Here is a 24,154-nt window from a genome sequence, read left to right on the forward strand (position 1 = left end):
GGGATAGGAAAATACAGTTTCTAGGGAGGCTCTACCTTACTGAAAAATGGTGTTATTCTCTCTCATGAAGACCTAAGCCATGTCTTTGTGGTGCTATATATCAGTGTGGTGATATGAACTAATCATGGTCACTTATGACAGTACACTTCACATGTCCTTATGAAACCTTGCTATCACCACCGGACTACTGGAGAGCTTCCAAACTGATCCAACTCTAACATTTTGTTCCAGATACAATGTTAGACCTGAAAAGATATAACATGTCTCACTTGATTCTAGAAAACAGTAAGATGTAGGTAAATGAATTTAAAATGTGTTCGATATGGTGATTTCAAAATAACATTAAGGTTGCAAGCATGGGAAAAATATTAAACATGACAGACTGACACTCAAAAAGGTGAAGCGATGACCATGTATTAAAGTGATAAATTTATCCTAAAAATATATGGGGTTTCTAGAAGCATATTTAGCCATTTACAGGTTAAATAGCAAATCAGGTAGACTATGTATCATACAGTTTAAGGCAATGTTGGGGCTGTGAGGTTTGATGATTGGTGCAAACATTAGTACATACCAGTATACAGGAAAGTCAAGCGACAATGTAATAAATTAAAATATATGACTATAAGCGATCTTATTCATGAGGGAAATAACAATTTTGGATATTGCAGATGAATACAGCAAAATGTGGCCACACAGATCAACTATAGATACCAATAAATCCTATATCGTCAACTAAATGTGAAATTCTGATCCCCAAAACGTGAAAACCAGGATGGACATTTACATATGTGGGACATATACAATGTACTTCTTAAGATCAAATGTGCAAACAAAATTCAAATGATCTGTTTCAACATTTATCATTAAGAGTGTTGGTTACCAATTATTAAACTCAATGATTCAATGGAATCAGATATCAGCTGATGCTACAATACTGCACACTGTCATAGTACTAAATTGAAATATGTTATCATACATAGGCCTACTCATGATGAAAATAACATTTTGGGATATTTTCAGCGCACACAGCCAGAAATGGGCCTTACAGATTCACTATATGTACAATGTCAGCCTATATGATGTACTGAATGTGAACGTTTGATCCCAAACATTCTAAAATATATGAATATTTGTTCATGTGGGATATGTAGCTATCGCAAAATCAGTTGTACAAAGTTGAATTCAAATAATCTGTTTGAATATTTCTTATGCAATCTTTAGAGTGTCAGTTAACAAATATTATTAGTAATTAATAATGCATAAAGCAAGATGGATCATCAGCATTCCCATAACATCATATAGGCCACAATGCTGCACTACACCAATCAATATCGTAACCAAACTGAACAATACAATGGAATGCATTTTGTGTTCAGCTTATATTATTTTGCTGTTTTCTTACATCCAAGGGTAATATACACGGGGAAAGTATATTTTATCCCTTTGAATTGTATTTCATTCTGGGACAGTTTAAAATGATTTAGTAGAGAACTTGACTAGGTTCTAGTATAAAGTTTTCATCTCTGTCCTCTCACTAAATACCCTATAACTATGTTTGTAAAAAATTACTGAAGGCCATACAAGCAGATATGTGTTACTCAGGAAGTGACCCCATGATAAACTCATAAATTAACTGCTTGGACCCCTAATAAATACTTTGAATGACCAATACAAACTGGAATTTTGTCTTCGTGTATTTTAAATGATGGTCTCATTTTGACTTACAAAGATATTTTCTCTGACAAAATTTGACAAATATCCAACATTGGAACTTATATATGGTGTAGGAATATTTACATGCTGATATCATTTAATATCATTTCAACAAATATTATATATTTTGGAGTAAATGTTTTAATTTTTTATACTTCTTTTTAAATTTCATTTAAATTTTTCAAAATAAAACTTAACTTTTTATTTCTAATTTCATTCTACTGTTTTTCAAAGTCAATATACATAACATATTGAAATTTCATGTGTCGTTCATTAATAATAAAGATTTAATACCAGTTTAATCTTTACTCAAATACTGCACTGACAGGACATAGCACAATTAATTTTGTTATATGTTCTCTACATTTGGTTCTCGAGGCTGACATTTCCACTGTGTGACAATCAGTACAAATCATATGTTAATCTAAAAATACCTTCACGGTGAAGTTCTTGCCAAAGGTTTTTTTGAGAGGCTGGACTGTCAACAGAGCAGTATGTAAACAGAACACATATTTCACTTCCGGATCATCACCATGGCCTTATTACTGACTATGCACTATCGCCAAAATACACATGGAAAACCACACCTGAGCTCATATTCTCAAGAATAAACAATGACCTTTAAATCCCTATCAAAATCGCATAAATATAACTCTTCTATCACCATGACAATGAGAGAGGAATAAATGTTCTAACAATAGACTAGAACTACCTTTGTGAGTACCGAACTGGAAGTACTGAGACCTGATTATATAATCATCGGTTACTATCTTCCATTTGGATCTGGTTAGAAGAAAAGAGAACAAAATGCTAAATTTGAACAAGAGGTTTACTTTAATTGAATTGGTACCTCACCAAAGTGAGGCTTCAAAGAATGGTCTATAGACTCATTAAATGTTCCTCTCCACGGTAATCTTTAGTAAAAGGCGAAAGATTAATACGATGTGAAGAGAAACCAGAGTAATCATTATACTTTCACGCTTTATTTTGAAGAGAAATAGTTTGAACTTTCCAAATGCTTTTGTAAAGACGATAGTGGAATGGTTATGTCTACAAAGATCCAAAAGGGTCATAGTTTTCAATATACAGTGTCATTTTGCTATTGGCTATTTTGAATTTCAGTGAAACCCATTTATTTTCTTTATACTGGTAGAAAGGATACTAATTAATATTTCTATATTTCTTGTCGTGGAAAAGGCAGGGGGAGTTAATTTGACAGTGAAAGGGATGTAATCCACATTCGTTAGATGTTCGAGTTATCGAGATGGATTATAACTACCTATTTATACATCAGGAAAAGATTACTAATTTGGAAAAAAATAACAGGTGTTTTATTCATATAGGAAATCAAAATTTACTTGAAGAAAAAAAATTCCATTTTAGATTAATGCAACGTGTGGATGTTTCAGATGTTTGGGATATCATCTGTCTTCTCCGAGGAGAGCAATGTAGACCTTAAACCTGGCATATGTACTAGCAAACTAGGGTATGTTATACCAAGCTTAGATCATTAACTGTCTTTATTGCGTTTGGTACAATTCCAATAGGTGGTCCACACATGGTTAAGTAAAGATTCAGACATGTTTAGGCTGCCGTTAATGAAATTGAGTCGCAATTATTACTTCCGGATCAGTACCCACAAAAGTAGTCCCAGTCTATATTTAGAGCATTGTTTCCTCTCTCGTTTCGGTAGTGGTACGCAGCTTAGATTTCGGCTTTTGAGGTATAGATTTCAGGAAAATTAAATTGAAAACTCTTTGTAAAATGAGCATCAATGAGTTTCTCTTCCTACTGCTAAAACTGTTAGATCCAACTCGCAAAAAAGGCGTCTGTCTGCGGCGGTTCGAGTCAAAGATTCAGCCAATGTGGGCATGTGAGAAAGCTTGCCAGTAGCTTCTCGTGGGTCGGTGGTTCTTTCCGGGGTTTTCCGGGTTCTTCCTCCACCATTAATACTGGCCGCCATGTATAGCCTATCGTGCTGAAAAATGGCGTTAAACCCCACAACAACAACAACAACAACAACAGAAAAGGCGCATAACATATTCCCATGTTGTTGTTGTGGGAATAACGCCATTTTTCAGCACGTGATAGGCTATACATGGCGGCCAGTATAAATAGTGGCATAAGAAACTGGAGAAAACCTCGGGAAGAGCCACCGACTCACGAGAGGCTAATGGCAACCTTTCTCATATACACACATAGACCGACCCCGAGACCCGAACCACGTGGATCGAGATGAGATGGCAGTGATTGGTAAAGTCGAGCGCTTTAGAACACTCGGCCATCCGGGTTCCCGTTTAATTCCATGTAGTTTAAAATTAGCATTTAAAACCTTAATACTTACGTGTAAATTCTTCATTTCTTTTAAGGTATGTCACCTGCTGTGATACATCGCCAGCATTGAAAATTATTTTCTGTCGGAAACGTGTCATGCCGTTTTCATAGATTTGTATGTTTTGAGTTTAAATGAATGCAGCCGGTGTTACTATCCATCAAAAATAATAGTAATACAAAGTTTATGTAAGTAACAACTCAGATTTCGTTAGAGATTTTCAATCACAAATACATAAAAGTAGCTAGAAATACGAGGCCTCCAAAGTTGTATATTAAAACTTGCTGGTACTCTGTGACATGTGAATGGTTTTAAGATTGTTCTTTTTGAATTATTTTTAGGCAGCCATAGTCAAAAAAATTTCCTTAATGTTATTTCGTCTGTTTTGCTTTAATTTGGTTTCGTTAGATGCCTCAAGGAGCAAATCTGAGCAGCTTTGATCATTAATGAAATTGTAAAGCCGATGTAATAAGCCTTTCCCAAAGAATTTATTAATTTCTTAGAATTAGTTCGAAGATGAAAAATACCATGGCACATGCTCATAGGTAGAGAAAAAAATAATGAACAGATCACAGCAAACAAACAAAAAACCCCAACCATGTTGCCACTTTCACATGGACGTAAGCTTATGGTGCTTTAGGTTCGTTGATATTAGACACACACACACACACACACACACACACACACACACACACTGTTTACTCATATTCAGCGTGATGTTGTGAGTTTGACGCCATTTTCCAACAATAACAAGAAAAAAACAACTTGCATCTTTCAAATGCAATTAATATTACAGTACCTTCGGTTCTTTGATTTTCAGTCAAAACACACACACACACACACACACACACACACACACTCGTGCATGTATATACACAGGGCGTTTTTACTGCAGACGAGTTTCAAATATACACTTAACAGATCTTAATTTCCAAAACTTTGATACATCTAGTCCACAATCGTTAGATCACGCCTCTTTTTATTAGCGGATTGATTATTCAGATTGGTTTTACTGGGTTTAATGCCATTTTGCAGCACATGATTGGTATATATATGAACGCTAAATTGATACACTTTGGATGACCATATGCAAATATAATACTTGTACATACATTTGCATACATATTCCACGCAAACTAGACCAGCAAGTAGATCATCGCTTCTTTTGTTTTTTTCTGACACTACCGGTAATGTCAGGGGAGAAAAAAGAAGAAAAGGCGGAGATCTACTTGTTGGTCTAAAAAGCAAACGTGCATCTACATACATGTATTTGAATAAGATCACATCAAATGCTAAATTCATAAACATAAGATAATGTTACTTACTTCCAAACACACATGCATACCATATACATGTGAGATAAAGAGGACAAAATAGAAGGTATGATGCGAGAAAGTGACGTGATAACTAACATACTTCTGGTCCAGTAATATTCAGGGAACATAATATTCCTGATAAACTCCATTTGTCAATAAATCGAACAAGGTCAGATCCATAAGGACATAGAACACAATTAATTTTACTCTATGTTCTCTACATTTGTTTCTCAATACTTCTTAAATCCCTAAAAAATGCATAAATATAACTCTTCTGTCACCACCAAAATGAGAGGAAGAAATATTCTAAAAATAGACTTGAACTACATCTATTGGTACTGAACTGGATGTACTAATTGTGACCTGATTCCTGACAGGCCCAATTTGTTATGGCCAATTTTAGTCAAACTTTTATATTTGCATGCCACACCTATTTCAATTTTATACATGAAGTCTTTTTGAATTTTATTACAAACAAGACACGTGACACCTTTCAGAAAGTGTGTAGTGCTGGTGTTCCACAGGGTGCAAGTTTTGGTCCAAGTGCTCTTGAGAAACCAAAACTTAATTTGCTATATCTTCCTTAATTATAAGAATTTTTCAATGCAATGAAAACCTGAATGTACAAGGCCTCTCTGAGAATATGTTTACAATTTGAAATTATTGATAAAGGAAATTTAAATAAACATTTAAATTTTAAAAACTACATTTTATTGAAAATATAAATTTTCCTACAAGTTTTAAAATTCAGTTTGACAAATTTTAGACAGCAAAGTTGACTAATACATGGTATTTAAAACAAATGGTAGCTTAAGTCTGTACAAGTGATATCATTTTTCCCAGGGTTAGTGAAGCAACACAGCTCATAGTGATTTTGGCAGCAAACCGCAATATGCCTGTCCAGATGCATATAGGTGTAGACACTAAAGAAACAGTGACAGGTGCTATGTTCCACATATTGTGTCAGGTACGTAGGCAGTTGTTTGTATAAGTAATAGCGCACTCAGATTTAAAGTTCGGATGGGACCACTACCATGTTGTATAGCAAAAATGCATTCCATTTCAATGTCAATAACTACAAAAGGTGACAATGGGATAGGAAAATACAGTTTCTAGGGAGGCTCTACCTTACTGAAAAATGGTGTTATTCTCTCTCATGAAGACCTAAGCCATGTCTTTGTGGTGCTATATATCAGTGTGGTGATATGAACTAATCATGGTCACTTATGACAGTACACTTCACATGTCCTTATGAAACCTTGCTATCACCACCGGACTACTGGAGAGCTTCCAAACTGATCCAACTCTAACATTTTGTTCCAGATACAATGTTAGACCTGAAAAGATATAACATGTCTCACTTGATTCTAGAAAACAGTAAGATGTAGGTAAATGAATTTAAAATGTGTTCGATATGGTGATTTCAAAATAACATTAAGGTTGCAAGCATGGGAAAAATATTAAACATGACAGACTGACACTCAAAAAGGTGAAGCGATGACCATGTATTAAAGTGATAAATTTATCCTAAAAATATATGGGGTTTCTAGAAGCATATTTAGCCATTTACAGGTTAAATAGCAAATCAGGTAGACTATGTATCATACAGTTTAAGGCAATGTTGGGGCTGTGAGGTTTGATGATTGGTGCAAACATTAGTACATACCAGTATACAGGAAAGTCAAGCGACAATGTAATAAATTAAAATATATGACTATAAGCGATCTTATTCATGAGGGAAATAACAATTTTGGATATTGCAGATGAATACAGCAAAATGTGGCCACACAGATCAACTATAGATACCAATAAATCCTATATCGTCAACTAAATGTGAAATTCTGATCCCCAAAACGTGAAAACCAGGATGGACATTTACATATGTGGGACATATACAATGTACTTCTTAAGATCAAATGTGCAAACAAAATTCAAATGATCTGTTTCAACATTTATCATTAAGAGTGTTGGTTACCAATTATTAAACTCAATGATTCAATGGAATCAGATATCAGCTGATGCTACAATACTGCACACTGTCATAGTACTAAATTGAAATATGTTATCATACATAGGCCTACTCATGATGAAAATAACATTTTGGGATATTTTCAGCGCACACAGCCAGAAATGGGCCTTACAGATTCACTATATGTACAATGTCAGCCTATATGATGTACTGAATGTGAACGTTTGATCCCAAACATTCTAAAATATATGAATATTTGTTCATGTGGGATATGTAGCTATCGCAAAATCAGTTGTACAAAGTTGAATTCAAATAATCTGTTTGAATATTTCTTATGCAATCTTTAGAGTGTCAGTTAACAAATATTATTAGTAATTAATAATGCATAAAGCAAGATGGATCATCAGCATTCCCATAACATCATATAGGCCACAATGCTGCACTACACCAATCAATATCGTAACCAAACTGAACAATACAATGGAATGCATTTTGTGTTCAGCTTATATTATTTTGCTGTTTTCTTACATCCAAGGGTAATATACATGGGGAAAGTATATTTTATCCCTTTGAATTGTATTTCATTCTGGGACAGTTTAAAATGATTTAGTAGAGAACTTGACTAGGTTCTAGTATAAAGTTTTCATCTCTGTCCTCTCACTAAATACCCTATAACTATGTTTGTAAAAAATTACTGAAGGCCATACAAGCAGATATGTGTTACTCAGGAAGTGACCCCATGATAAACTCATAAATTAACTGCTTGGACCCCTAATAAATACTTTGAATGACCAATACAAACTGGAATTTTGTCTTCGTGTATTTTAAATGATGGTCTCATTTTGACTTACAAAGATATTTTCTCTGACAAAATTTGACAAATATCCAACATTGGAACTTATATATGGTGTAGGAATATTTACATGCTGATATCATTTAATATCATTTCAACAAATATTATATATTTTGGAGTAAATGTTTTAATTTTTTATACTTCTTTTTAAATTTCATTTAAATTTTTCAAAATAAAACTTAACTTTTTATTTCTAATTTCATTCTACTGTTTTTCAAAGTCAATATACATAACATATTGAAATTTCATGTGTCGTTCATTAATAATAAAGATTTAATACCAGTTTAATCTTTACTCAAATACTGCACTGACAGGACATAGCACAATTAATTTTGTTATATGTTCTCTACATTTGGTTCTCGAGGCTGACATTTCCACTGTGTGACAATCAGTACAAATCATATGTTAATCTAAAAATACCTTCACGGTGAAGTTCTTGCCAAAGGTTTTTTTGAGAGGCTGGACTGTCAACAGAGCAGTATGTAAACAGAACACATATTTCACTTCCGGATCATCACCATGGCCTTATTACTGACTATGCACTATCGCCAAAATACACATGGAAAACCACACCTGAGCTCATATTCTCAAGAATAAACAATGACCTTTAAATCCCTATCAAAATCGCATAAATATAACTCTTCTATCACCATGACAATGAGAGAGGAATAAATGTTCTAACAATAGACTAGAACTACCTTTGTGAGTACCGAACTGGAAGTACTGAGACCTGATTATATAATCATCGGTTACTATCTTCCATTTGGATCTGGTTAGAAGAAAAGAGAACAAAATGCTAAATTTGAACAAGAGGTTTACTTTAATTGAATTGGTACCTCACCAAAGTGAGGCTTCAAAGAATGGTCTATAGACTCATTAAATGTTCCTCTCCACGGTAATCTTTAGTAAAAGGCGAAAGATTAATACGATGTGAAGAGAAACCAGAGTAATCATTATACTTTCACGCTTTATTTTGAAGAGAAATAGTTTGAACTTTCCAAATGCTTTTGTAAAGACGATAGTGGAATGGTTATGTCTACAAAGATCCAAAAGGGTCATAGTTTTCAATATACAGTGTCATTTTGCTATTGGCTATTTTGAATTTCAGTGAAACCCATTTATTTTCTTTATACTGGTAGAAAGGATACTAATTAATATTTCTATATTTCTTGTCGTGGAAAAGGCAGGGGGAGTTAATTTGACAGTGAAAGGGATGTAATCCACATTCGTTAGATGTTCGAGTTATCGAGATGGATTATAACTACCTATTTATACATCAGGAAAAGATTACTAATTTGGAAAAAAATAACAGGTGTTTTATTCATATAGGAAATCAAAATTTACTTGAAGAAAAAAAATTCCATTTTAGATTAATGCAACGTGTGGATGTTTCAGATGTTTGGGATATCATCTGTCTTCTCCGAGGAGAGCAATGTAGACCTTAAACCTGGCATATGTACTAGCAAACTAGGGTATGTTATACCAAGCTTAGACCATTAACTGTCTTTATTGCGTTTGGTACAATTCCAATAGGTGGTCCACACATGGTTAAGTAAAGATTCAGACATGTTTAGGCTGCCGTTAATGAAATTGAGTCGCAATTATTACTTCCGGATCAGTACCCACAAAAGTAGTCCCAGTCTATATTTAGAGCATTGTTTCCTCTCTCGTTTCGGTAGTGGTACGCAGCTTAGATTTCGGCTTTTGAGGTATAGATTTCAGGAAAATTAAATTGAAAACTCTTTGTAAAATGAGCATCAATGAGTTTCTCTTCCTACTGCTAAAACTGTTAGATCCAACTCGCAAAAAAGGCGCATAACATATTCCCATGTTGTTGTTGTGGGAATAACGCCATTTTTCAGCACGTGATAGGCTATACATGGCGGCCAGTATAAATAGTGGCATAAGAAACTGGAGAAAACCTCGGGAAGAGCCACCGACTCACGAGAGGCTAATGGCAACCTTTCTCATATACACACATAGACCGACCCCGAGACCCGAACCACGTGGATCGAGATGAGATGGCAGTGATTGGTAAAGTCGAGCGCTTTAGAACACTCGGCCATCCGGGTTCCCGTTTAATTCCATGTAGTTTAAAATTAGCATTTAAAACCTTAATACTTACGTGTAAATTCTTCATGTCTTTTAAGGTATGTCACCTGCTGTGATACATCGCCAGCATTGAAAATTATTTTCTGTCGGAAACGTGTCATGCCGTTTTCATAGATTTGTATGTTTTGAGTTTAAATGAATGCAGCCGGTGTTACTATCCATCAAAAATAATAGTAATACAAAGTTTATGTAAGTAACAACTCAGATTTCGTTAGAGATTTTCAATCACAAATACATAAAAGTAGCTAGAAATACGAGGCCTCCAAAGTTGTATATTAAAACTTGCTGGTACTCTGTGACATGTGAATGGTTTTAAGATTGTTCTTTTTGAATTATTTTTAGGCAGCCATAGTCAAAAAAATTTCCTTAATGTTATTTCGTCTGTTTTGCTTTAATTTGGTTTCGTTAGATGCCTCAAGGAGCAAATCTGAGCAGCTTTGATCATTAATGAAATTGTAAAGCCGATGTAATAAGCCTTTCCCAAAGAATTTATTAATTTCTTAGAATTAGTTCGAAGATGAAAAATACCATGGCACATGCTCATAGGTAGAGAAAAAAATAATGAACAGATCACAGCAAACAAACAAAAAACCCCAACCATGTTGCCACTTTCACATGGACGTAAGCTTATGGTGCTTTAGGTTCGTTGATATTAGACACACACACACACACACACACACACACACACACACACACACACACACACACTGTTTACTCATATTCAGCGTGATGTTGTGAGTTTGACGCCATTTTCCAACAATAACAAGAAAAAAACAACTTGCATCTTTCAAATGCAATTAATATTACAGTACCTTCGGTTCTTTGATTTTCAGTCAAAACACACACACACACACACACACACACACACACACTCGTGCATGTATATACACAGGGCGTTTTTACTGCAGACGAGTTTCAAATATACACTTAACAGATCTTAATTTCCAAAACTTTGATACATCTAGTCCACAATCGTTAGATCACGCCTCTTTTTATTAGCGGATTGATTATTCAGATTGGTTTTACTGGGTTTAATGCCATTTTGCAGCACATGATTGGTATATATATGAACGCTAAATTGATACACTTTGGATGACCATATGCAAATATAATACTTGTACATACATTTGCATACATATTCCACGCAAACTAGACCAGCAAGTAGATCATCGCTTCTTTTGTTTTTTTCTGACACTACCGGTAATGTCAGGGGAGAAAAAAGAAGAAAAGGCGGAGATCTACTTGTTGGTCTAAAAAGCAAACGTGCATCTACATACATGTATTTGAATAAGATCACATCAAATGCTAAATTCATAAACATAAGATAATGTTACTTACTTCCAAACACACATGCATACCATATACATGTGAGATAAAGAGGACAAAATAGAAGGTATGATGCGAGAAAGTGACGTGATAACTAACATACTTCTGGTCCAGTAATATTCAGGGAACATAATATTCCTGATAAACTCCATTTGTCAATAAATCGAACAAGGTCAGATCCATAAGGACATAGAACACAATTAATTTTACTCTATGTTCTCTACATTTGTTTCTCAATACTTCTTAAATCCCTAAAAAATGCATAAATATAACTCTTCTGTCACCACCAAAATGAGAGGAAGAAATATTCTAAAAATAGACTTGAACTACATCTATTGGTACTGAACTGGATGTACTAATTGTGACCTGATTCCTGACAGGCCCAATTTGTTATGGCCAATTTTAGTCAAACTTTTATATTTGCATGCCACACCTATTTCAATTTTATACATGAAGTCTTTTTGAATTTTATTACAAACAAGACACGTGACACCTTTCAGAAAGTGTGTAGTGCTGGTGTTCCACAGGGTGCAAGTTTTGGTCCAAGTGCTCTTGAGAAACCAAAACTTAATTTGCTATATCTTCCTTAATTATAAGAATTTTTCAATGCAATGAAAACCTGAATGTACAAGGCCTCTCTGAGAATATGTTTACAATTTGAAATTATTGATAAAGGAAATTTAAATAAACATTTAAATTTTAAAAACTACATTTTATTGAAAATATAAATTTTCCTACAAGTTTTAAAATTCAGTTTGACAAATTTTAGACAGCAAAGTTGACTAATACATGGTATTTAAAACAAATGGTAGCTTAAGTCTGTACAAGTGATATCATTTTTCCCAGGGTTAGTGAAGCAACACAGCTCATAGTGATTTTGGCAGCAAACCGCAATATGCCTGTCCAGATGCATATAGGTGTAGACACTAAAGAAACAGTGACAGGTGCTATGTTCCACATATTGTGTCAGGTACGTAGGCAGTTGTTTGTATAAGTAATAGCGCACTCAGATTTAAAGTTCGGATGGGACCACTACCATGTTGTATAGCAAAAATGCATTCCATTTCAATGTCAATAACTACAAAAGGTGACAATGGGATAGGAAAATACAGTTTCTAGGGAGGCTCTACCTTACTGAAAAATGGTGTTATTCTCTCTCATGAAGACCTAAGCCATGTCTTTGTGGTGCTATATATCAGTGTGGTGATATGAACTAATCATGGTCACTTATGACAGTACACTTCACATGTCCTTATGAAACCTTGCTATCACCACCGGACTACTGGAGAGCTTCCAAACTGATCCAACTCTAACATTTTGTTCCAGATACAATGTTAGACCTGAAAAGATATAACATGTCTCACTTGATTCTAGAAAACAGTAAGATGTAGGTAAATGAATTTAAAATGTGTTCGATATGGTGATTTCAAAATAACATTAAGGTTGCAAGCATGGGAAAAATATTAAACATGACAGACTGACACTCAAAAAGGTGAAGCTATGACCATGTATTAAAGTGATAAATTTATCCTAAAAATATATGGGGTTTCTAGAAGCATATTTAGCCATTTACAGGTTAAATAGCAAATCAGGTAGACTATGTATCATACAGTTTAAGGCAATGTTGGGGCTGTGAGGTTTGATGATTGGTGCAAACATTAGTACATACCAGTATACAGGAAAGTCAAGCGACAATGTAATAAATTAAAATATATGACTATAAGCGATCTTATTCATGAGGGAAATAACAATTTTGGATATTGCAGATGAATACAGCAAAATGTGGCCACACAGATCAACTATAGATACCAATAAATCCTATATCGTCAACTAAATGTGAAATTCTGATCCCCAAAACGTGAAAACCAGGATGGACATTTACATATGTGGGACATATACAATGTACTTCTTAAGATCAAATGTGCAAACAAAATTCAAATGATCTGTTTCAACATTTATCATTAAGAGTGTTGGTTACCAATTATTAAACTCAATGATTCAATGGAATCAGATATCAGCTGATGCTACAATACTGCACACTGTCATAGTACTAAATTGAAATATGTTATCATACATAGGCCTACTCATGATGAAAATAACATTTTGGGATATTTTCAGCGCACACAGCCAGAAATGGGCCTTACAGATTCACTATATGTACAATGTCAGCCTATATGATGTACTGAATGTGAACGTTTGATCCCAAACATTCTAAAATATATGAATATTTGTTCATGTGGGATATGTAGCTATCGCAAAATCAGTTGTACAAAGTTGAATTCAAATAATCTGTTTGAATATTTCTTATGCAATCTTTAGAGTGTCAGTTAACAAATATTATTAGTAATTAATAATGCATAAAGCAAGATGGATCATCAGCATTCCCATAACATCATATAGGCCACAATGCTGCACTACACCAATCAATATCGTAACCAAACTGAACAATACAATGGAATGCATTTTGTGTTCAGCTTATATTATTTTGCTGTTTTCTTACATCCAAGGGTAATATACATGGGGAAAGTATATTTTATCCCTTTGAATTGTATTTCATTCTGGGACAGTTTAAAATGATTTAGTAGAGAACTTGACTAGGTTCTAGTATAAAGTTTTCATCTCTGTCCTCTCACTAAATACCCTATAACTATGTTTGTAAAAAATTACTGAAGGCCATACAAGCAGATATGTGTTACTCAGGAAGTGACCCCATGATAAACTCATAAATTAACTGCTTGGACCCCTAATAAATACTTTGAATGACCAATACAAACTGGAATTTTGTCTTCGTGTATTTTAAATGATGGTCTCATTTTGACTTACAAAGATATTTTCTCTGACAAAATTTGACAAATATCCAACATTGGAACTTATATATGGTGTAGGAATATTTACATGCTGATATCATTTAATATCATTTCAACAAATATTATATATTTTGGAGTAAATGTTTTAATTTTTTATACTTCTTTTTAAATTTCATTTAAATTTTTCAAAATAAAACTTAACTTTTTATTTCTAATTTCATTCTACTGTTTTTCAAAGTCAATATACATAACATATTGAAATTTCATGTGTCGTTCATTAATAATAAAGATTTAATACCAGTTTAATCTTTACTCAAATACTGCACTGACAGGACATAGCACAATTAATTTTGTTATATGTTCTCTACATTTGGTTCTCGAGGCTGACATTTCCACTGTGTGACAATCAGTACAAATCATATGTTAATCTAAAAATACCTTCACGGTGAAGTTCTTGCCAAAGGTTTTTTTGAGAGGCTGGACTGTCAACAGAGCAGTATGTAAACAGAACACATATTTCACTTCCGGATCATCACCATGGCCTTATTACTGACTATGCACTATCGCCAAAATACACATGGAAAACCACACCTGAGCTCATATTCTCAAGAATAAACAATGACCTTTAAATCCCTATCAAAATCGCATAAATATAACTCTTCTATCACCATGACAATGAGAGAGGAATAAATGTTCTAACAATAGACTAGAACTACCTTTGTGAGTACCGAACTGGAAGTACTGAGACCTGATTATATAATCATCGGTTACTATCTTCCATTTGGATCTGGTTAGAAGAAAAGAGAACAAAATGCTAAATTTGAACAAGAGGTTTACTTTAATTGAATTGGTACCTCACCAAAGTGAGGCTTCAAAGAATGGTCTATAGACTCATTAAATGTTCCTCTCCACGGTAATCTTTAGTAAAAGGCGAAAGATTAATACGATGTGAAGAGAAACCAGAGTAATCATTATACTTTCACGCTTTATTTTGAAGAGAAATAGTTTGAACTTTCCAAATGCTTTTGTAAAGACGATAGTGGAATGGTTATGTCTACAAAGATCCAAAAGGGTCATAGTTTTCAATATACAGTGTCATTTTGCTATTGGCTATTTTGAATTTCAGTGAAACCCATTTATTTTCTTTATACTGGTAGAAAGGATACTAATTAATATTTCTATATTTCTTGTCGTGGAAAAGGCAGGGGGAGTTAATTTGACAGTGAAAGGGATGTAATCCACATTCGTTAGATGTTCGAGTTATCGAGATGGATTATAACTACCTATTTATACATCAGGAAAAGATTACTAATTTGGAAAAAAATAACAGGTGTTTTATTCATATAGGAAATCAAAATTTACTTGAAGAAAAAAAATTCCATTTTAGATTAATGCAACGTGTGGATGTTTCAGATGTTTGGGATATCATCTGTCTTCTCCGAGGAGAGCAATGTAGACCTTAAACCTGGCATATGTACTAGCAAACTAGGGTATGTTATACCAAGCTTAGACCATTAACTGTCTTTATTGCGTTTGGTACAATTCCAATAGGTGGTCCACACATGGTTAAGTAAAGATTCAGACATGTTTAGGCTGCCGTTAATGAAATTGAGTCGCAATTATTACTTCCGGATCAGTACCCACAAAAGTAGTCCCAGTCTATATTTAGAGCATTGTTTCCTCTCTCGTTTCGGTAGTGGTACGCAGCTTAGATTTCGGCTTTTGAGGTATAGATTTCAGGAAAATTAAATTGAAAACTCTTTGTAAAATGAGCATCAATGAGTTTCTCTTCCTACTGCTAAAACTGTTAGATCCAACTCGCAAAAAAGGCGCATAACATATTCCCATGTTGTTGTTGTGGGAATAACGCCATTTTTCAGCACGTGATAGGCTATACATGGCGGCCAGTATAAATAGTGGCATAAGAAACTGGAGAAAACCTCGGGAAGAGCCACCGACTCACGAGAGGCTAATGGCAACCTTTCTCATATACACACATAGACCGACCCCGAGACCCGAACCACGTGGATCGAGATGAGATGGCAGTGATTGGTAAAGTCGAGCGCTTTAGAACACTCGGCCATCCGGGTTCCCGTTTAATTCCATGTAGTTTAAAATTAGCATTTAAAACCTTAATACTTACGTGTAAATTCTTCATTTCTTTTAAGGTATGTCACCTGCTGTGATACATCGCCAGCATTGAAAATTATTTTCTGTCGGAAACGTGTCATGCCGTTTTCATAGATTTGTATGTTTTGAGTTTAAATGAATGCAGCCGGTGTTACTATCCATCAAAAATAATAGTAATACAAAGTTTATGTAAGTAACAACTCAGATTTCGTTAGAGATTTTCAATCACAAATACATAAAAGTAGCTAGAAATACGAGGCCTCCAAAGTTGTATATTAAAACTTGCTGGTACTCTGTGACATGTGAATGGTTTTAAGATTGTTCTTTTTGAATTATTTTTAGGCAGCCATAGTCAAAAAAATTTCCTTAATGTTATTTCGTCTGTTTTGCTTTAATTTGGTTTCGTTAGATGCCTCAAGGAGCAAATCTGAGCAGCTTTGATCATTAATGAAATTGTAAAGCCGATGTAATAAGCCTTTCCCAAAGAATTTATTAATTTCTTAGAATTAGTTCGAAGATGAAAAATACCATGGCACATGCTCATAGGTAGAGAAAAAAATAATGAACAGATCACAGCAAACAAACAAAAAACCCCAACCATGTTGCCACTTTCACATGGACGTAAGCTTATGGTGCTTTAGGTTCGTTGATATTAGACACACACACACACACACACACACACACACACACACACACACACTGTTTACTCATATTCAGCGTGATGTTGTGAGTTTGACGCCATTTTCCAACAATAACAAGAAAAAAACAACTTGCATCTTTCAAATGCAATTAATATTACAGTACCTTCGGTTCTTTGATTTTCAGTCAAAACACACACACACACACACACACACACACACACACTCGTGCATGTATATACACAGGGCGTTTTTACTGCAGACGAGTTTCAAATATACACTTAACAGATCTTAATTTCCAAAACTTTGATACATCTAGTCCACAATCGTTAGATCACGCCTCTTTTTATTAGCGGATTGATTATTCAGATTGGTTTTACTGGGTTTAATGCCATTTTGCAGCACATGATTGGTATATATATGAACGCTAAATTGATACACTTTGGATGACCATATGCAAATATAATACTTGTACATACATTTGCATACATATTCCACGCAAACTAGACCAGCAAGTAGATCATCGCTTCTTTTGTTTTTTTCTGACACTACCGGTAATGTCAGGGGAGAAAAAAGAAGAAAAGGCGGAGATCTACTTGTTGGTCTAAAAAGCAAACGTGCATCTACATACATGTATTTGAATAAGATCACATCAAATGCTAAATTCATAAACATAAGATAATGTTACTTACTTCCAAACACACATGCATACCATATACATGTGAGATAAAGAGGACAAAATAGAAGGTATGATGCGAGAAAGTGACGTGATAACTAACATACTTCTGGTCCAGTAATATTCAGGGAACATAATATTCCTGATAAACTCCATTTGTCAATAAATCGAACAAGGTCAGATCCATAAGGACATAGAACACAATTAATTTTACTCTATGTTCTCTACATTTGTTTCTCAATACTTCTTAAATCCCTAAAAAATGCATAAATATAACTCTTCTGTCACCACCAAAATGAGAGGAAGAAATATTCTAAAAATAGACTTGAACTACATCTATTGGTACTGAACTGGATGTACTAATTGTGACCTGATTCCTGACAGGCCCAATTTGTTATGGCCAATTTTAGTCAAACTTTTATATTTGCATGCCACACCTATTTCAATTTTATACATGAAGTCTTTTTGAATTTTATTACAAACAAGACACGTGACACCTTTCAGAAAGTGTGTAGTGCTGGTGTTCCACAGGGTGCAAGTTTTGGTCCAAGTGCTCTTGAGAAACCAAAACTTAATTTGCTATATCTTCCTTAATTATAAGAATTTTTCAATGCAATGAAAACCTGAATGTACAAGGCCTCTCTGAGAATATGTTTACAATTTGAAATTATTGATAAAGGAAATTTAAATAAACATTTAAATTTTAAAAACTACATTTTATTGAAAATATAAATTTTCCTACAAGTTTTAAAATTCAGTTTGACAAATTTTAGACAGCAAAGTTGACTAATACATGGTATTTAAAACAAATGGTAGCTTAAGTCTGTACAAGTGATATCATTTTTCCCAGGGTTAGTGAAGCAACACAGCTCATAGTGATTTTGGCAGCAAACCGCAATATGCCTGTCCAGATGCATATAGGTGTAGACACTAAAGAAACAGTGACAGGTGCTATGTTCCACATATTGTGTCAGGTACGTAGGCAGTTGTTTGTATAAGTAATAGCGCACTCAGATTTAAAGTTCGGATGGGACCACTACCATGTTGTATAGCAAAAATGCATTCCATTTCAATGTCAATAACTACAAAAGGTGACAATGGGATAGGAAAATACAGTTTCTAGGGAGGCTCTACCTTACTGAAAAATGGTGTTATTCTCTCTCATGAAGACCTAAGCCATGTCTTTGTGGTGCTATATATCAGTGTGGTGATATGAACTAATCATGGTCACTTATGACAGTACACTTCACATGTCCTTATGAAACCTTGCTATCACCACCGGACTACTGGAGAGCTTCCAAACTGATCCAACTCTAACATTTTGTTCCAGATACAATGTTAGACCTGAAAAGATATAACATGTCTCACTTGATTCTAGAAAACAGTAAGATGTAGGTAAATGAATTTAAAATGTGTTCGATATGGTGATTTCAAAATAACATTAAGGTTGCAAGCATGGGAAAAATATTAAACATGACAGACTGACACTCAAAAAGGTGAAGCGATGACCATGTATTAAAGTGATAAATTTATCCTAAAAATATATGGGGTTTCTAGAAGCATATTTAGCCATTTACAGGTTAAATAGCAAATCAGGTAGACTATGTATCATACAGTTTAAGGCAATGTTGGGGCTGTGAGGTTTGATGATTGGTGCAAACATTAGTACATACCAGTATACAGGAAAGTCAAGCGACAATGTAATAAATTAAAATATATGACTATAAGCGATCTTATTCATGAGGGAAATAACAATTTTGGATATTGCAGATGAATACAGCAAAATGTGGCCACACAGATCAACTATAGATACCAATAAATCCTATATCGTCAACTAAATGTGAAATTCTGATCCCCAAAACGTGAAAACCAGGATGGACATTTACATATGTGGGACATATACAATGTACTTCTTAAGATCAAATGTGCAAACAAAATTCAAATGATCTGTTTCAACATTTATCATTAAGAGTGTTGGTTACCAATTATTAAACTCAATGATTCAATGGAATCAGATATCAGCTGATGCTACAATACTGCACACTGTCATAGTACTAAATTGAAATATGTTATCATACATAGGCCTACTCATGATGAAAATAACATTTTGGGATATTTTCAGCGCACACAGCCAGAAATGGGCCTTACAGATTCACTATATGTACAATGTCAGCCTATATGATGTACTGAATGTGAACGTTTGATCCCAAACATTCTAAAATATATGAATATTTGTTCATGTGGGATATGTAGCTATCGCAAAATCAGTTGTACAAAGTTGAATTCAAATAATCTGTTTGAATATTTCTTATGCAATCTTTAGAGTGTCAGTTAACAAATATTATTAGTAATTAATAATGCATAAAGCAAGATGGATCATCAGCATTCCCATAACATCATATAGGCCACAATGCTGCACTACACCAATCAATATCGTAACCAAACTGAACAATACAATGGAATGCATTTTGTGTTCAGCTTATATTATTTTGCTGTTTTCTTACATCCAAGGGTAATATACATGGGGAAAGTATATTTTATCCCTTTGAATTGTATTTCATTCTGGGACAGTTTAAAATGATTTAGTAGAGAACTTGACTAGGTTCTAGTATAAAGTTTTCATCTCTGTCCTCTCACTAAATACCCTATAACTATGTTTGTAAAAAATTACTGAAGGCCATACAAGCAGATATGTGTTACTCAGGAAGTGACCCCATGATAAACTCATAAATTAACTGCTTGGACCCCTAATAAATACTTTGAATGACCAATACAAACTGGAATTTTGTCTTCGTGTATTTTAAATGATGGTCTCATTTTGACTTACAAAGATATTTTCTCTGACAAAATTTGACAAATATCCAACATTGGAACTTATATATGGTGTAGGAATATTTACATGCTGATATCATTTAATATCATTTCAACAAATATTATATATTTTGGAGTAAATGTTTTAATTTTTTATACTTCTTTTTAAATTTCATTTAAATTTTTCAAAATAAAACTTAACTTTTTATTTCTAATTTCATTCTACTGTTTTTCAAAGTCAATATACATAACATATTGAAATTTCATGTGTCGTTCATTAATAATAAAGATTTAATACCAGTTTAATCTTTACTCAAATACTGCACTGACAGGACATAGCACAATTAATTTTGTTATATGTTCTCTACATTTGGTTCTCGAGGCTGACATTTCCACTGTGTGACAATCAGTACAAATCATATGTTAATCTAAAAATACCTTCACGGTGAAGTTCTTGCCAAAGGTTTTTTTGAGAGGCTGGACTGTCAACAGAGCAGTATGTAAACAGAACACATATTTCACTTCCGGATCATCACCATGGCCTTATTACTGACTATGCACTATCGCCAAAATACACATGGAAAACCACACCTGAGCTCATATTCTCAAGAATAAACAATGACCTTTAAATCCCTATCAAAATCGCATAAATATAACTCTTCTATCACCATGACAATGAGAGAGGAATAAATGTTCTAACAATAGACTAGAACTACCTTTGTGAGTACCGAACTGGAAGTACTGAGACCTGATTATATAATCATCGGTTACTATCTTCCATTTGGATCTGGTTAGAAGAAAAGAGAACAAAATGCTAAATTTGAACAAGAGGTTTACTTTAATTGAATTGGTACCTCACCAAAGTGAGGCTTCAAAGAATGGTCTATAGACTCATTAAATGTTCCTCTCCACGGTAATCTTTAGTAAAAGGCGAAAGATTAATACGATGTGAAGAGAAACCAGAGTAATCATTATACTTTCACGCTTTATTTTGAAGAGAAATAGTTTGAACTTTCCAAATGCTTTTGTAAAGACGATAGTGGAATGGTTATGTCTACAAAGATCCAAAAGGGTCATAGTTTTCAATATACAGTGTCATTTTGCTATTGGCTATTTTGAATTTCAGTGAAACCCATTTATTTTCTTTATACTGGTAGAAAGGATACTAATTAATATTTCTATATTTCTTGTCGTGGAAAAGGCAGGGGGAGTTAATTTGACAGTGAAAGGGATGTAATCCACATTCGTTAGATGTTCGAGTTATCGAGATGGATTATAACTACCTATTTATACATCAGGAAAAGATTACTAATTTGGAAAAAAATAACAGGTGTTTTATTCATATAGGAAATCAAAATTTACTTGAAGAAAAAAAATTCCATTTTAGATTAATGCAACGTGTGGATGTTTCAGATGTTTGGGATATCATCTGTCTTCTCCGAGGAGAGCAATGTAGACCTTAAACCTGGCATATGTACTAGCAAACTAGGGTATGTTATACCAAGCTTAGACCATTAACTGTCTTTATTGCGTTTGGTACAATTCCAATAGGTGGTCCACACATGGTTAAGTAAAGATTCAGACATGTTTAGGCTGCCGTTAATGAAATTGAGTCGCAATTATTACTTCCGGATCAGTACCCACAAAAGTAGTCCCAGTCTATATTTAGAGCATTGTTTCCTCTCTCGTTTCGGTAGTGGTACGCAGCTTAGATTTCGGCTTTTGAGGTATAGATTTCAGGAAAATTAAATTGAAAACTCTTTGTAAAATGAGCATCAATGAGTTTCTCTTCCTACTGCTAAAACTGTTAGATCCAACTCGCAAAAAAGGCGCATAACATATTCCCATGTTGTTGTTGTGGGAATAACGCCATTTTTCAGCACGTGATAGGCTATACATGGCGGCCAGTATAAATAGTGGCATAAGAAACTGGAGAAAACCTCGGGAAGAGCCACCGACTCACGAGAGGCTAATGGCAACCTTTCTCATATACACACATAGACCGACCCCGAGACCCGAACCACGTGGATCGAGATGAGATGGCAGTGATTGGTAAAGTCGAGCGCTTTAGAACACTCGGCCATCCGGGTTCCCGTTTAATTCCATGTAGTTTAAAATTAGCATTTAAAACCTTAATACTTACGTGTAAATTCTTCATTTCTTTTAAGGTATGTCACCTGCTGTGATACATCGCCAGCATTGAAAATTATTTTCTGTCGGAAACGTGTCATGCCGTTTTCATAGATTTGTATGTTTTGAGTTTAAATGAATGCAGCCGGTGTTACTATCCATCAAAAATAATAGTAATACAAAGTTTATGTAAGTAACAACTCAGATTTCGTTAGAGATTTTCAATCACAAATACATAAAAGTAGCTAGAAATACGAGGCCTCCAAAGTTGTATATTAAAACTTGCTGGTACTCTGTGACATGTGAATGGTTTTAAGATTGTTCTTTTTGAATTATTTTTAGGCAGCCATAGTCAAAAAAATTTCCTTAATGTTATTTCGTCTGTTTTGCTTTAATTTGGTTTCGTTAGATGCCTCAAGGAGCAAATCTGAGCAGCTTTGATCATTAATGAAATTGTAAAGCCGATGTAATAAGCCTTTCCCAAAGAATTTATTAATTTCTTAGAATTAGTTCGAAGATGAAAAATACCATGGCACATGCTCATAGGTAGAGAAAAAAATAATGAACAGATCACAGCAAACAAACAAAAAACCCCAACCATGTTGCCACTTTCACATGGACGTAAGCTTATGGTGCTTTAGGTTCGTTGATATTAGACACACACACACACACACACACACACACACACACACACACACTGTTTACTCATATTCAGCGTGATGTTGTGAGTTTGACGCCATTTTCCAACAATAACAAGAAAAAAACAACTTGCATCTTTCAAATGCAATTAATATTACAGTACCTTCGGTTCTTTGATTTTCAGTCAAAACACACACACACACACACACACACACACACTCGTGCATGTATATACACAGGGCGTTTTTACTGCAGACGAGTTTCAAATATACACTTAACAGATCTTAATTTCCAAAACTTTGATACATCTAGTCCACAATCGTTAGATCACGCCTCTTTTTATTAGCGGATTGATTATTCAGATTGGTTTTACTGGGTTTAATGCCATTTTGCAGCACATGATTGGTATATATATGAACGCTAAATTGATACACTTTGGATGACCATATGCAAATATAATACTTGTACATACATTTGCATACATATTCCACGCAAACTAGACCAGCAAGTAGATCATCGCTTCTTTTGTTTTTTTCTGACACTACCGGTAATGTCAGGGGAGAAAAAAGAAGAAAAGGCGGAGATCTACTTGTTGGTCTAAAAAGCAAACGTGCATCTACATACATGTATTTGAATAAGATCACATCAAATGCTAAATTCATAAACATAAGATAATGTTACTTACTTCCAAACACACAT

At 34.2% G+C, this 24,154-nt stretch overlaps 4 non-coding genes across 4 annotated transcripts; all 4 read right to left on the bottom strand.

Moving 5' to 3' along the window:
* Positions 1-2,564: 2,564 nt before the first annotated feature.
* Positions 2,565-2,680, bottom strand: LOC149777034 (U5 spliceosomal RNA). Its single transcript, XR_016416308.1, has one exon. It is a non-coding gene; the product is annotated as a U5 spliceosomal RNA (small nuclear RNA).
* A 6,340-nt stretch (positions 2,681-9,020) lies between these two features.
* LOC149777035 (U5 spliceosomal RNA) lies at positions 9,021-9,136 on the bottom strand. Its single transcript, XR_016416309.1, has one exon. It is a non-coding gene; the product is annotated as a U5 spliceosomal RNA (small nuclear RNA).
* A 6,147-nt stretch (positions 9,137-15,283) lies between these two features.
* LOC149777036 (U5 spliceosomal RNA) lies at positions 15,284-15,399 on the bottom strand. Its single transcript, XR_016416310.1, has one exon. It is a non-coding gene; the product is annotated as a U5 spliceosomal RNA (small nuclear RNA).
* A 6,139-nt stretch (positions 15,400-21,538) lies between these two features.
* LOC149777037 (U5 spliceosomal RNA) lies at positions 21,539-21,654 on the bottom strand. Its single transcript, XR_016416311.1, has one exon. It is a non-coding gene; the product is annotated as a U5 spliceosomal RNA (small nuclear RNA).
* Between the last annotated feature and the right edge of the window lie 2,500 nt (positions 21,655-24,154).

This window comes from Sinohyriopsis cumingii, chromosome 18, assembly GCF_028554795.1.
Source record: "Sinohyriopsis cumingii isolate HCF-2022 chromosome 18, ASM2855479v2, whole genome shotgun sequence".
Lineage (NCBI taxonomy): Eukaryota > Metazoa > Mollusca > Bivalvia > Unionida > Unionidae > Sinohyriopsis > Sinohyriopsis cumingii.